This window comes from Haliaeetus leucocephalus, unplaced genomic scaffold (assembly GCF_000737465.1).
Source record: "Haliaeetus leucocephalus isolate CR32 unplaced genomic scaffold, Haliaeetus_leucocephalus-4.0 Scaffold2, whole genome shotgun sequence".
Lineage (NCBI taxonomy): Eukaryota > Metazoa > Chordata > Aves > Accipitriformes > Accipitridae > Haliaeetus > Haliaeetus leucocephalus.
In genome coordinates this window covers 13,445,141-13,458,452 of record NW_010972438.1, presented here as the reverse complement: position 1 = coordinate 13,458,452, position 13,312 = coordinate 13,445,141, and positions in this window count along the sequence as shown.

Sequence of the window (13,312 nt, the reverse complement as noted above, 5' to 3'; positions counted from 1 at the left end):
GAAAAAAAAGCAGAGCTAGAAGGAAGCTGGATGGTTTGGATTTAATAATGTTTTGATCACATTCTACCAACTCAGTCATGTAAAAACCTGTCCCATTCTTCAAAGTAAAATTCAGTACTCTGTCAACCAACCCTAATTAGCTTTTGTACTTTAAATAATCTATCTACTCCTTTCTCTACATCTGCAACTAAACAGTAGTGACGGAGATATTTAATGAATGATTTTTGGTTTATCTGTGAATATTTTTGGCCAAGGAGCAGTCCTGCTTTCAAACCTAAAAATCCTCTCTCTTACTGACTCCAAATGAATAAAGATTGCAATTACACCATCAGAATAATTTTCACAATGCTTCTAAAATCTCTTTTTACTGCGGCAGGATGGCATGTTCTGTTTTAGTGCTATGGCACAATGGAAAGAGACCCAGTGAAATTAGGCTGCTGCATGGTCAAAACCGAACCCTTTTTTTCTTGTTGCAGTTTGAAAGTCCTTCTTGGCAATGATGAATGTAGTTATTTAAGAATACAAGTACCATTTTTCTTTGAGTTTTCTGAAATATCTAACTGATCAATTTAGAAAGAAGTTTGAATAAGCCCTGAATAATTTTGAATGCCAGAGGTGTTCAAAGTCCCAATCACCGTTTGATGGCATTGGCTTTTTACTGATAAATTTGGCTCTGTTCACATAGCAGCAAAAGACCTACTGGGGCGGTGAAGGATGGTACCTCCTGGAATACTGAAATCTTAAGACCGCTGTTCCCACTGCCTACCATTGGCAGGAGAGAGCAGAAATTCTTGCTTCTTCTTTGGCAAACCAATTATTTCTTTGCTTACAAAATGTTCTTTATAAAAATTTAAGCTCTGTAAAACTGGGAAGAAATATCTGTTCTCACAAGTAGTAAAACAAGTGAGCCTCTGTAAAACTCAAGCTGGATAGCCTAGCAGATCTCAAATGTCAAGCAAAGAGCTAGGAAGAAGGGAACTGTGCGCCACACACTGAAAATAAGCAGTTCCATCCAACCCTAGTTTCAATAGCTGACTGATGGTACCTGTCACTTGAGACTTGACTGCAGGTACAGAAGTGTACTTTAGGAAGAAAACAAGATCTCAAAATACACATGAGGGAAGGCAGCAGCAATCAATCTAAATTTACATTTTTCCCAAACCTTGAGCAATTTTAAATAAATAAATAAATAAATAAATAAAATCTTTACTTCATCATGTAAGACTATCCTTATATCTGCCAAGTTAGCTGCAGCCACTACTCTGGCTGAGCGGTGGCTGGTACCAAACAGTCTCCAGAAAGGAGCAAGAACCCTGCTAATGGGCAACAGCAGAATTAGGTGCAGAGTGCGCTCAGGAGGGGACACTGTTACCTACTGATGTGCTCCTCCTAAACCCTCGGTTCTGCTGCTGAGGGACTTGACTCGGTGCAAATCAGCTCATGACAAGAAGGGCCTCGCTTTTCCGTTCCGCACATTAATGTTCATACAGCAGCAAATAAGCCCCTGCCTCATCTCTGACCGTGCACCAGCTCTGGAGAGCTCTCTCCTGAGGGTGCCATCTCTCTAACGGCCATTAAGTGTCTATGAAAGACGTAAAGCTGTGATATAAAGGGAAAATCCTTCTACGCTAAATGGTGAGCAAATGTTTATCTAGCCTATTAAGTGACGTCCAGCAGACTTATTGGTGTCAAAGCTTTGCCCATGAAAATAGTCTTTCATATTACTGATAAAAATAGTTCTGTTGAAAGAATCACTGCACCATATACAATAGCTGCTGATGAAGGATCTTTAAAAAAAATAGAAATACTTATTTGACACAAAGCTACCCCTTGAAGAGGGAAGGCACATGCAGCAAGGAACATTCCCACCAAATAAGTTTGGTTATTAATATTAAACATGAAAGAACAAACTATTATTTTAATTCTTTTCTTCCTATTTTCCACAAAGGTTGCACTTAATGCATTAATCTTCTAAGAGAAGTTTTTACGACCGATTGCCTACGCACTATGAGAAGTTTCTCCATCCATTACTCGCAGGGAAACGGGCCCTGCTGTGTAGGAAAATATTTGTTACATCTTATCAGGGTGACACATAATCTAACAACAATTACAGCAAGCCCATATTTTGTACTATTTCGGTTTCAACGTGAAAAATAGTTCTAATATTAAACCTGGGGTGGGTGGGGGTTATAGTAACCAGTTGAATATTATAAGCTGTGATTTCCTTTCGACATGGAGCGGTGCCACACTTGGATCCTGCTCTGAGACAGTGGCTACACATAAATCCAGTGTACGTGCCTCCTATGCAGATGCCACAGTGTGGTAGCACCTGAAAGTTGATTCCCCCTCTTTACACATACTGAGGTCAGAAATTGCCGCATCTTTAGTTTTCATGTGGCCAAAAGCATCTAAAACACAATTAACCTTTATGAGAAAAATGGGACATACTGTGAAAACTGATCCAGCTAGGAGACTGCTGATGTCAAGAAAACCCAAGACTACCCACATCCTAAAAACTTTCCATCTCAAAAATTGGTCCAGATGCCCACAATGAAAAAACTTCATGATTCCTTTCTTGCATTGGCCTTTACTATTTGAAACTGAGGTACCAACAAAGAACAGCACTGGGCTGTGCACAGCAGCTCATGGCAGGGTAAGGGCTTTGCTGAGGGACAGCGGGCACAAGATAAGCATATGACCTTATTTTAGGGATGCAGGACGGCCGGAGGACACGCCAGTATTACGTCAGTGACCTGTTTTACACCCTGCATCCTCAGCACCATGGCAGGGCCAGCAAAACATTTGTTTGGGAAACCTTCCCTCTGTGCTGATGCCCGCGCACACTCTTGGGGCATGAGATACATCAGCGTTCCTCAGGGTGGGAAACACTCCAGAGAGGTGAAGATGATGATGCTTTTTTCTTGTTATGGCAGGGGATACCCTGGTAATCAAGACTCATTACCAGCAGGAGTTTATTTTAAACACCACTGTTCTCATCCAGCCTCAGAGCACCTGGAAGCAAACAGCTTTTCCTGCCTACCGTTTCCATCCCTTTAAAAGGAACAAATGCAAATGCCCAGCTCTGTATCAGTTCTGGGAGCTGGGTATAAACACATTTTGGGATCTCAGTTCACCACCTGTATCTCCTCTGCCAATTAATAGCTCTGGAGCCTGTGCATCAATGTACATATTTTAATTGTGCACATCCAAGCAAGTCATTTACACCAGGCGAAGAGACAGCACCCATATCCTGGGAGCGGGCAAGGTTACAATGGCAGAATTTATTCAGTGGGAAGATTTTGATAAAGTGAGCAGGCCAGGGAAAGAGCAGAACTTTTTTCTTTAAATAATAAAAATTAAGAACCAATTTATTTTTATTACAAACAACATTTTCAACAGTCTTTACTTGGGGTTTTTTGGGGTGCCAATTAAAGGTTTCCAAAGAGGAGAGGACCTAATGCTGCTCACTTGACCTTGTCACTGTGCAGCCTGCACAGCTCTTCTGGGGTCCCAGCCCCGATTTCCAAACCAGGCACCAGTCCCCCGGCTCTGCCGCTGCCCCTCTCCACTGGCCGACAGCCCTGCGACTCTGCCAGCAGCCAGCGGAGCTCGTGACAGTTTTCTGGTGTAAAATCAGGCAAAACAAGAAGAGGAGAGACGAGCATGTTCCAGATCAGAAACCAGGTTTAGGAAGGGGTGCAGGCACGGCAAGGAAGCAAAGAGCGGGCTCACATCTGCCTCTCAACATCTGCAGCTGACGCTTTCTCTTTCTTTCCCAAAGAAAGAAAACTCACATTCCTGAGTCTGCAACGAAAAGCGGGAAATGGCACAACCTGAGATTTTACTGCCCGCTCACCATGGCCCCTGATCCCACAGCCCTGCACGGATCCCGTCTCCTGTGGGAAGGTGGAAGCCACGGCGGCTGTTGAAGGCAGCTGTGATAAAAACACGTTAGTGCCTCAACTTCCAGACCAAGCTCATGCAGCGTGGGGGACGGTCAGTGAGGCTGGCTATGGGCTCCTACTCTTTGGGATAACTGGGACGCAGAGCGAGGCAGGCGGTCCGCCCTCGTCCAGCCCCAGGCTGACATCCCGGCTGGGGCTGCTGCTGTGCAAGCAGGGAGAAGGGGGGGGGCTCTGTGCTCCCTGTAGCAAAGGCAATTTGCCTGTTAAGGACCTTTGTCAAGCAAGTGTCAGCAAGGACAAAAGCAGCATTTCCAGCACGTGCCTGATCCCCTAGACCTGGAGCTCCGTCCCTGCAATTGCCAATTCCCCGCTGCACTGAATTCACCCGGCCACGACAAGCTCTGCCTGACAGGGTGCTCAACACACTCGTGACTATAATAGTTGTGTTCTGGGTCAATTATTCATCCCCTTGATGCCTGGCTTGCCGTTTTCTGTCCTGGGCTATTATTCCCCCTCAAAAACAATGGTGGCAACTGGCAGGTATCGAGCACGGCGGTGGTGCAGATGACAGAATGGGTGTTACTTCCAGGGAAATCTGCGACTTCCCAGGGAGCCCGACTGAATCCACCGCTGCGGTCAAGAATAGCGAGACCAGCGTCGCCAGATCACGTAGCACTCCAGACTTGCTTGCAAAAGTGGAGACATGTGCACCAACCGCATATGAAACCACAACATGTAATTATGGGGCCCCCACATAAGCACACAGTGCCACTGCAGATGCTGCTCCATGTATCATAGCTGCCAACCCCCTGCAGATGCCATGGAGGCCCACGTATGTTCAGGCAACTGAACTAAGCCCCAGAGCATTGTCACAAAGATGAAGCACATGAGAAAAGATTTTTAAAACTGTCTAGTAACCTTGTGTCTGGCCCGAACCGGACATCTGCCAAGCACATGCTATTTTCTTGATTTGTTTTCTGGTTAAGGCTGGAGGTCCCAGCTGAGGCCATGGCTCTGTTGCCCAGGATGCCGTGTGCCCACACAGTGAGGGATGATTTCTGTCCTGGAAAGCTTCCAGTTTTTACAGTGAAGATGGGCAGTATACTGGTGTCAAATACAGCTCTTAGCAGGGGACGTTCCTGGGGACTGGCTATCCCAGCTCCTGAAATGGAACTTCTGAGACTAGAAAATACATTGCATTCTTTAGGGGAAGAAAAAAACCCAACAAATCTGTAGGCTGAAGAATCTTATTAAAAAACCCCTGTGGTTTCCATGATCTGGTGTCATGCTGACTTTTGCAATAGGCTCCTAGTTCTGACCTCCACCAACCATCCCATGCAGACTGCAAGGAGGTGTGGGAGATGCTGCTGAGACACTTCCAGCAAAAGCTTGGAAGGGTCTGTGCTGACTTTTGCTGGGGAGGGAAAGTAGGCGAGAGCTCTGGCCAGCTGAAGTATTTCAGATTGGACCAGGAAAAATTCAACCATAGTGAAATTATTTCCCATTGTCTCACAGGGAATTACTGCCCCTCTCCAGCAGGGAGGGAGCAAGAGCGGGATCAAGAACACCCCACGGGGCACCTGTGAACACAGCAGTCGTAGTAACACCCTGCACACAGTTCAGCTCCTGCTGACATCAAGAGCCAGAGAAGAGCAGAGGCAATCACTTTGGGGTCTCTCAGCCCTACCCATGTCCAGGAGATGTGGCAGGGTTCAAGGGCTCTGCTTGCTGCTGGGGAGCAGAGCAAGAACACTAGGCAGTGCATGGCAAGGGTGGAGGTGGGCTTGCTATCCTGTGACCTTTGGTGCTTTAAGAAGTTATAAGTAGTAGTAAGAGCAGGAGACCAAAGACTGAGTCATTTCTACACTGCAAATTCAACTACATTGAGTAGTTTCCCCATTTCATTAAGATGTTTGCAGACAGGACCAAATTGTTCATAATCATCTTAGTGGAATGGTGCTACAGCAGCCAGCTCATAACCTGATTTCTTTAATATAATTAAGGGATGATTTGATCCCATCTGTAAAAGCAATCAAAACACTGCAACATATCTGTGCTCTGCCATAACCATAAATATGATGCAAACATGACCTCATCTCACGTTTAAATGCATCTTGCCCAGGGTGACAACCTCTCTGGTTAGACTTCACGCAGTGTCTAGTTCTTTGGTGCAATACCTCACAGTTAGAGTTAGCAAGACATGAACCACATGCCAAGAAAGCACTTTGAAACCTGCTTTGTTTTATAATTCACCATATTTACGTTATGAATGGAACCCTGGCTCCACTTACATCGTTACAAACCTGCACTGATTGCAGTGAGGCTGCTGGGGATCTAGACAGTGAGGATGGACTTCACGTAACGTCATTTTGTCCATCTTTAGCTGAGGCTGTTGGGCCTGGCTCTGCCTCCCACACTCTGTACCTGCCCAAGCAGCACGATACAATGTTAAATAACAGTTTCTCAGCACACAGGTTGCACTGTATGTGTCGCATGTCAGCATCATCACGTGTCTCAGGACTGTAGTTGTGAGGCTCTTTCATAAAGGGGATAAGGGACTGACTGTTTCAGCAGCACGTAGGGCGTTTGTGCAGAATTCCCTAACAGACCTGGCTTTTTAGCCCCCAAAAGTTGGTGTTCAGGCCAAGTTTAGACAGTAACGTCAGCGTGATAACTGCAATGGAAAAGAACTTGCTTCCCACGTTCCCGTTGATTTGGATGCAATCACCTGGCAGAGGTTTGTTGCCAGTTCTGCATCTCCCAGCTCACAAGCCCCTGTAGATGCAGTAGTGCTAGAGATACAGCCAATTACTTGTGATAAGCTCTAAAAGCATGAAGCCAAGCCTGGGTTGCACATAGAGCACATCCTTCCACTGGAGAAGTAACGGCTGAAATGAATTCAGGAGTCACGCCCTGATATCTCAAGACCCAACTCTATTCCTGATTTACACTGCAGTCTTCAATGAGTCATCCTCTTAGGTAACAGTTCACCAGCATCCATTACTTTGAGAACTTATGTTTTAGAGATGACAGGCACATGAGTTAGAAATGTGCAGTACCTCTGCAAAACCCAGGCTCAGATGTACAGATGCTTTCCTGCTAAGGTTGATAGCATTAGTGGAAATTCAGGAATGTAGATGTTGGGTTCATGTTTTCCCAAAGAACCTCAGTATCTAGAAGGAGCACAAGTCTCAGTGAAGCTCAGGGGTCACTTGTTTAGTTTTCAAAATCATCTCAGGCGTTTGAGTTAGAGGTCCCTGTTCTTACAGCTCCAAGCCATGGAGACACTGGCCTACAGACTGCAGAAAATGTTACCAGGCAAAAGCATTATCTCCTCATTTTAGCACCACCAAACCGCATCTATATCATCTTTGCAGACATATGTGAAGGGTTCATCCTTTAAGCACCCTCCAAAGCTCCTGGATGGACAGACCAAGCCAACTCTCCAGGAGCCGTTTCCTCTTCTGTGTATTCTTGCTAAGGAGGTCTGCATGGAGTTCTGCTTCCCCGTATGAGCTGTGCTTATCCATTCTGGGTTCAACTTTTTGGTATGGATGAGGGAAATGTTCCTCAAGGGCTGCTTTTGTCACCACTTATTACCAACATTTATCCATATGGTTCACACACCCACCAACTATGTCTGCAGAAGTTATCTGCTTTGATAGAGAAGGCAGAAAGTAATCACCACCCAATTTTTGGAAACCATCTAGAACAAACTACTTCTTTCTGAGATGCTGCCTAACCCTCCCTGCTTTCCTTCTGATCCTCTGGGATTTGAGAGGACAGGCCACAGAGGCAGGCACCCCCAGCTTTTACAGACAAACCTGTTTGATCCAGGTCTGCTTATAATCCCCACTTTTATTAGGATAAAAACAAAAACAGATGCAGATTAGCAAATCTGTTGTAGGTACAAGGGAGCGAATACACAGAATGAGAGAAGTGACTGCCAAACGCTAATGCTAAAGAATGCAAGCCCAAAGGCTTTGTCCCAGGGAGAGACTGACAACCGCAGAGCAGAGCCAGCAGCCTGGAAAGCTGCTAAAAACCACAGGAGATAACTGCATTCAAGGACGTCGTTGCTTACCCCTTAAATTGAAATAGACGTGTTCCTTAAATACAACAAACATGAATCCCCTCCATGCCTCCCACAGATGCACAACACCTGCTGCTCTCCCCAGGCTGCCCGTGCAGGGCTGCCGGCGTCTCTTTTACACCGCGGGTGGAATATACTCCCCGCAAACTTCCCAGCGCAGGCACCATTGCTCAGAGGGGCTGACAACGGGGTGATTTCACGGGTGTGCGCGGTGCTGGGTGGCTGCAATGGGAGCCCTCGGACCCCCCACCCCGTGACGGCCCCGGGCACAGCGACGCGGGGCTGGGTGCCGATGCACACGTGGGCAGCGGCTCTGAGCAACACAACGCTGCAACTCGGTCCGTAACTCGGGGCTTCAGGGAGGCTTCGGGGTTTGGACTAACACACAAGAACCTTCCACACGGGTGAGCCATAAGAGCACGATGGGCCAGGGGCCAGCCACACCGCAGCCCGGAGATGAAGGCATCATGCCCTGGAAGGCAAAACTCCTCCTTTGGGGAAATAGGGCAGTTCCCGCACAGCACTGCTATGGAGTGGAACGGGGATCGAGTCTGGCGGGATCGAAAGGATGGAGTCCCGATTACCCAGAGCAGGACGCAAGTAGGTCTCTGCTGCAAGGGAACTCACAGGACTTGTAACAGCATATTTCTGTCTCCAGGCTGAGGAAGCAAAAAGAGAGCTCGGTCCCTTTGTACTTACTCTGATGTAAATCCACTGCACACAACGGAGTTGTGCTGGTTTACACCAAGGACTCCCCACGCGAGGGGCTACTCCCTGGTCCCTCCCGCCACGACCAGCTCTGCCGTGCAGGAGGATGGTGGCTTTCAAAGTTGCTCCTCTCCAAGGGCAGGTGAAGGATCCCTCTCCCCGCGTTGAGGGCACCCCAAAGTGCTGCGGGCCGGGGAACACGACAGGAGCTTCAAACCCAACGCTGGCTCCCCGCTGGAGGCACGGGCACGTCGAGCAGCCGGCATCACCTCCAGCTTCACTTTTTGATTAATGTTCTTCCAAACTTTCCTTGGCTCCCCGCGCTCCCACTTTCTGTCACCCTTCTCATTACAGATGTATCTTTGCATCGAGGAAAGCGGGAGGAAAAATTGTTCTTTCAGGGTGACAGCTGAGCGAGGGCTATATTATTAAAGGTACCAATCATAGGTGCCGAGCTATCATCGCACGATGAATGCACTTGTCAGGAGCCCGCGGCGGCCGGGGGAGAGAGGGAGGGAGAGAGGTGGTGGGACGGCGGCACTCGCTTCCTCGCTCCTCTCCTCCCGCCCCCCGCTCTCCTTCTCCTTTAATGTTGGCCACCTCCGCTCGCCTGAACTTGGACCTTCAGCGGCGACAATTTCTCTGGCCTCGACAGCACGATTAATTTCTCCTGCCCTCGGCGGGGCCTCCGAGTGCGGTGGAAGTCCAGCTGGCCTGCTGCTGATAAGATGTACCTTTTGATTTGTTTTGTCTTTGATTGCCTTTTCTGTCACCTACAATGGCTGGCCGCCTGGAGACCTCCACATCGCCTGACTGACGGATCTATTTATCTATAGGCTGCTCCCCGGCTTCTCCTCCCCCTCGCTCCCCTCCTCCCCCAAACCACCACCTTGTACCACTGAAGTCCCAGTCTAATAGAAGCCGTGAAGGCTCATCCACCATAAAATACATCTGCCATCCTCCTTCTCTCCAAGATAAAAGCCTGTCAGTGTTACTTTCCAATTCCAGGCAGCTTGATTAATGGTGAAAAGCCACTGCAAGATCGACTTCTGGTTTTTACAAGCGCTGTCAGCCGGCCCAGGGTTATGCGAAACACACACTCATAGAAAACAAAACAAAATGAGAAAAGGTTGGGTGGGGAGGGAGGAGAGGGATGGGAAGGAGGGGGCGAGGGTAACCAAATCATATTAGGCTCAAGACTAAATAAAATAGGAACCTGGAGCCATCAAATCCCTGTCAGCCGGGTGCAGAAATACGCTCCGCAGCTCATTGTACCAAGGCAAATTATGGCAATAATAAATCATTGTTGAAGGAAGATTGTTGATAATTTTTTTTTTTTGGCTGGTGGCATTCAATAGGGGCGCTGGGACACCTGCCACTGGGCTTGGAGCGAGAGCCGGAGCAGGTTATTAGCCTGTCACTCAGCCTTCCTCCCCTCACCCCACAGGGATCGCAGGCAGTGGGGCTCAAATAAAAAGTCTGGAAAGAGAGATATTAAAAAAAATTAATTAAATTGTGGAAGTATTCCTACAGGAAAAAAAAGAAGGGGAGGGGGTCAGACTTTGCAATGCTCATTTTCGATAAAGAATAATTTACAGTGGCCCAGCCTAGTAGTGCTTCAACTACTCCACTTCACCTGCCACCGAGAGGCAGCCATCTCCGCGGCGAGACATGACTGTCCGGAGGAGCAGAGTAACACTGCACACTCTGGAAAAGCCTAGAAAAATATACAGCCCGAAAAAGAAAGCAGGGAATATTCCTCAACCACTAAGAGTGGGCTTGAACAGTCAGGAATGGGGTTTCATCAGGCTCAATCTTACAACAAGCGACACCAGGATGTGTGGGGCTGTGAGCGCTGTGATGTTGGACCCCAGCTGACCCACAGCACCTCTCACAGCACAGGAGCCCTACTGCTGTACGGGAGTATTGTCCACTTCCAGCGAGAACGAAGACCACCCTCAGCTAAATCACTCACTGCAGCACCTCTGCATCTGTGGCAAATTTCCCATCCGAGTTGATTAATCCCAATGTTTTTAGGGTGACGAGGTCTGAGTGGATCACGGGAGAAGGCGCAGACTGCCTAACAAAACAAACTCACGTCCCTGCTTTCACCACACCAGCGTGGGCAGTGCTCAACATCGCTTCTGCCAAACTGGAAGAATATTTAAACGAGTAAAGGAGGGATATCTCTCTCATGTGCCCCAACTTCGTTCTTCACTATTGCACTGGCTGCTGAGGGTTGTGCAAGCGGAGATTTGCCCCGCAGAGAAATCAAGACCCAACTCCTCCAGCCTCTGGTAACGGCTCCACCAGCGACCACCGCACTCCTGTGGTGCGGGGGGGTCGCCAAGCCATCGAGCAGAGAGCCTGGTGCTTTGCTGCTGCTGAGGAGGAGCCCAAGCAGAGGAGGTCTACAATGGAGCAATACAGCAAATCTGTTTGCGCTTTGCTGTCCCTCGGGCTGGACCATCTCACTTCAGAGATACAGCACTGGGGGGATAAGGAGATGGCAGAAGGGGCTGAAGGAAAGGGGCCGATGAGCAAGGAGCAAATGTTGCAAGGGAGGATGGCAAGCCAGCCAGGAAAGAGGAAGAAAAGAATGGAAAATACCCCAAAACAGGAGAAGAAAGCATGAGGAAGAAGAAAGAAAATCTAAAAAATGGGGAAGAAAAAGGGAAAGGCGGAAATATGTTAACAAAAGACAAGAGAAAGCACAACCAGAGAGGAGGAATAAACCCTCTGTATAGTGGATACAATCCCAGAGAAAGCAAGAGGAGAAGCAGAAGAGAGACGGGGTGTTTGAAAGGAGGCTGTGCATTACAAGAGAACAGAGAAGGGAAAGAGACAGAGGAAGAGTAGAAAGGCAAAATGGAGAAGGCAAAAGAAAGAAAAGGACCCCTGAGAGGATGCAGCAAGCTCCCTGGCAACGCTTTTCCCAGGAAGCTGATGCCAGTAAAAGAAAAGAAAGAATTAAAAAAACAAGAGTGTTGAGTGTAGAAGCAAATCCACCAAAACCCCAGGCAGAGGTTTACTTCAAGTTATGAATTAAATCATGTATTCAGTTTGTATTAGAGAGACCTCCATGGCCACACGCTTTCCAAATCAGCGTGCACAGGGGACCTCAAATCCTGCACCCCCTTTTATCGCATTGTTTGCTCAAACAGCTTTGTTCCCCTCAGTTATCTTGCTGGCCAAAAGCAGTCACAATTCGCTCCCACCAAAGCCTCTCTCCGACACCTCACCCGCACATCTGCGGCATCACACCCATGTCACCTGGTAGCAGGGATGCGGGGCTCTCGCTGCTATGGGGAGGCAGGCTCGTTTCCCCGGCCAGGGTGCAGAGACCCGGGTACAACGTCCCCATTGTCAGGGCGCTCCTTGATCTTCCCGACGCACGTATCGACGAGGAGCGTTGCCTCGGCAAGAGCCGTCGGCGGGGCCCGCGCCCGGCCCCGCGCTGCGCAGATGTGAGGGATCGCAAATGAGCGGTGACAGAAGAGACCAGCGGAGTAGGGTCGAGCGGGGACAGGAGGAAGGAGCCGGAGCAGGTAGGACCACCACCCGCGTGCGTCCGTCACGCGGAGGAAGCCGTCGCAGACTCCCTTTGGAGCGGGAGCGCGAGACAGTTTTTCCATCTGGGTGAAGTTAACGACTTCCACACTTAACGGACTAGCTGACGAGACGAGCTGAAGCAGACCCGTCCGAAGCCTACAGAGATCCCAGGGAGGCACGGGGGTCCCGTTCCCACTCCAGTCCTACCTGTGACCAGACACGGGGGCTGCACCCAGGCAGCAGCTCTTCCCGGTGCTCAGGCGAGGAGCTCTGCCTCCGCGTCGCCCCCAGCTCAGGCGACTCCTGCCTGCCCGTGCTCGGCGGGCACCGCTCGCACCCCGGTTTCCAAAGCTTCCTGGACCCAGCACGGCCGGAGCTTCTGCACCGCCAAGTGCGGGGCCGAGTCCCTGGATCTGGCTGGATGACCCCTATGCCCGTCTTCCCCAACAGCAGGATTAGGAACGGGAAGCGTCAGAAACAGGGAAGGCCCAATTTAAAAAAAATAATTAGGAAAACATGATAGTATCCTTTTACAGGTGTTAATTTTTTGAAGTGATAATGTCACTTCTATAATCCATTACTGGGAAAAAAGCTTTCTATAAAATGAGTAAGTATTTCTATTTGAGCTATTTTAAGTTAAAACCATAGGTAACTATAATTCCCACTCATTGCTGGCCAATTTTACTGTCAGTCCTTAATACTGCACTCACATTATAATGAATCTATATTGAAATCTCACATCCTTTTTTTCCCCAGCTAGTTCTTTAAAACAGAAGTTTCTTGTGTATCTGCATTATTATGTCTGGATTTAAGTTCTACTTCAGAGCCACAAGATATAACCTTCTTTTCTGTATGCACGTTAGCAATATTGATGCTTTTTATTTTCAATATCTTATTCCCTCCTATTTTAGGGATAAAAGTAATTTCTCTGTCAGTGCAAGAATCTCTGCATGCAATGCAATTTCATTTCTAACATGGGCTGTATTTTGAATATGACACAGTAGAAGAAATAACAAGTATTTCATAAATATGACTATTTTCCATATGCTATCTA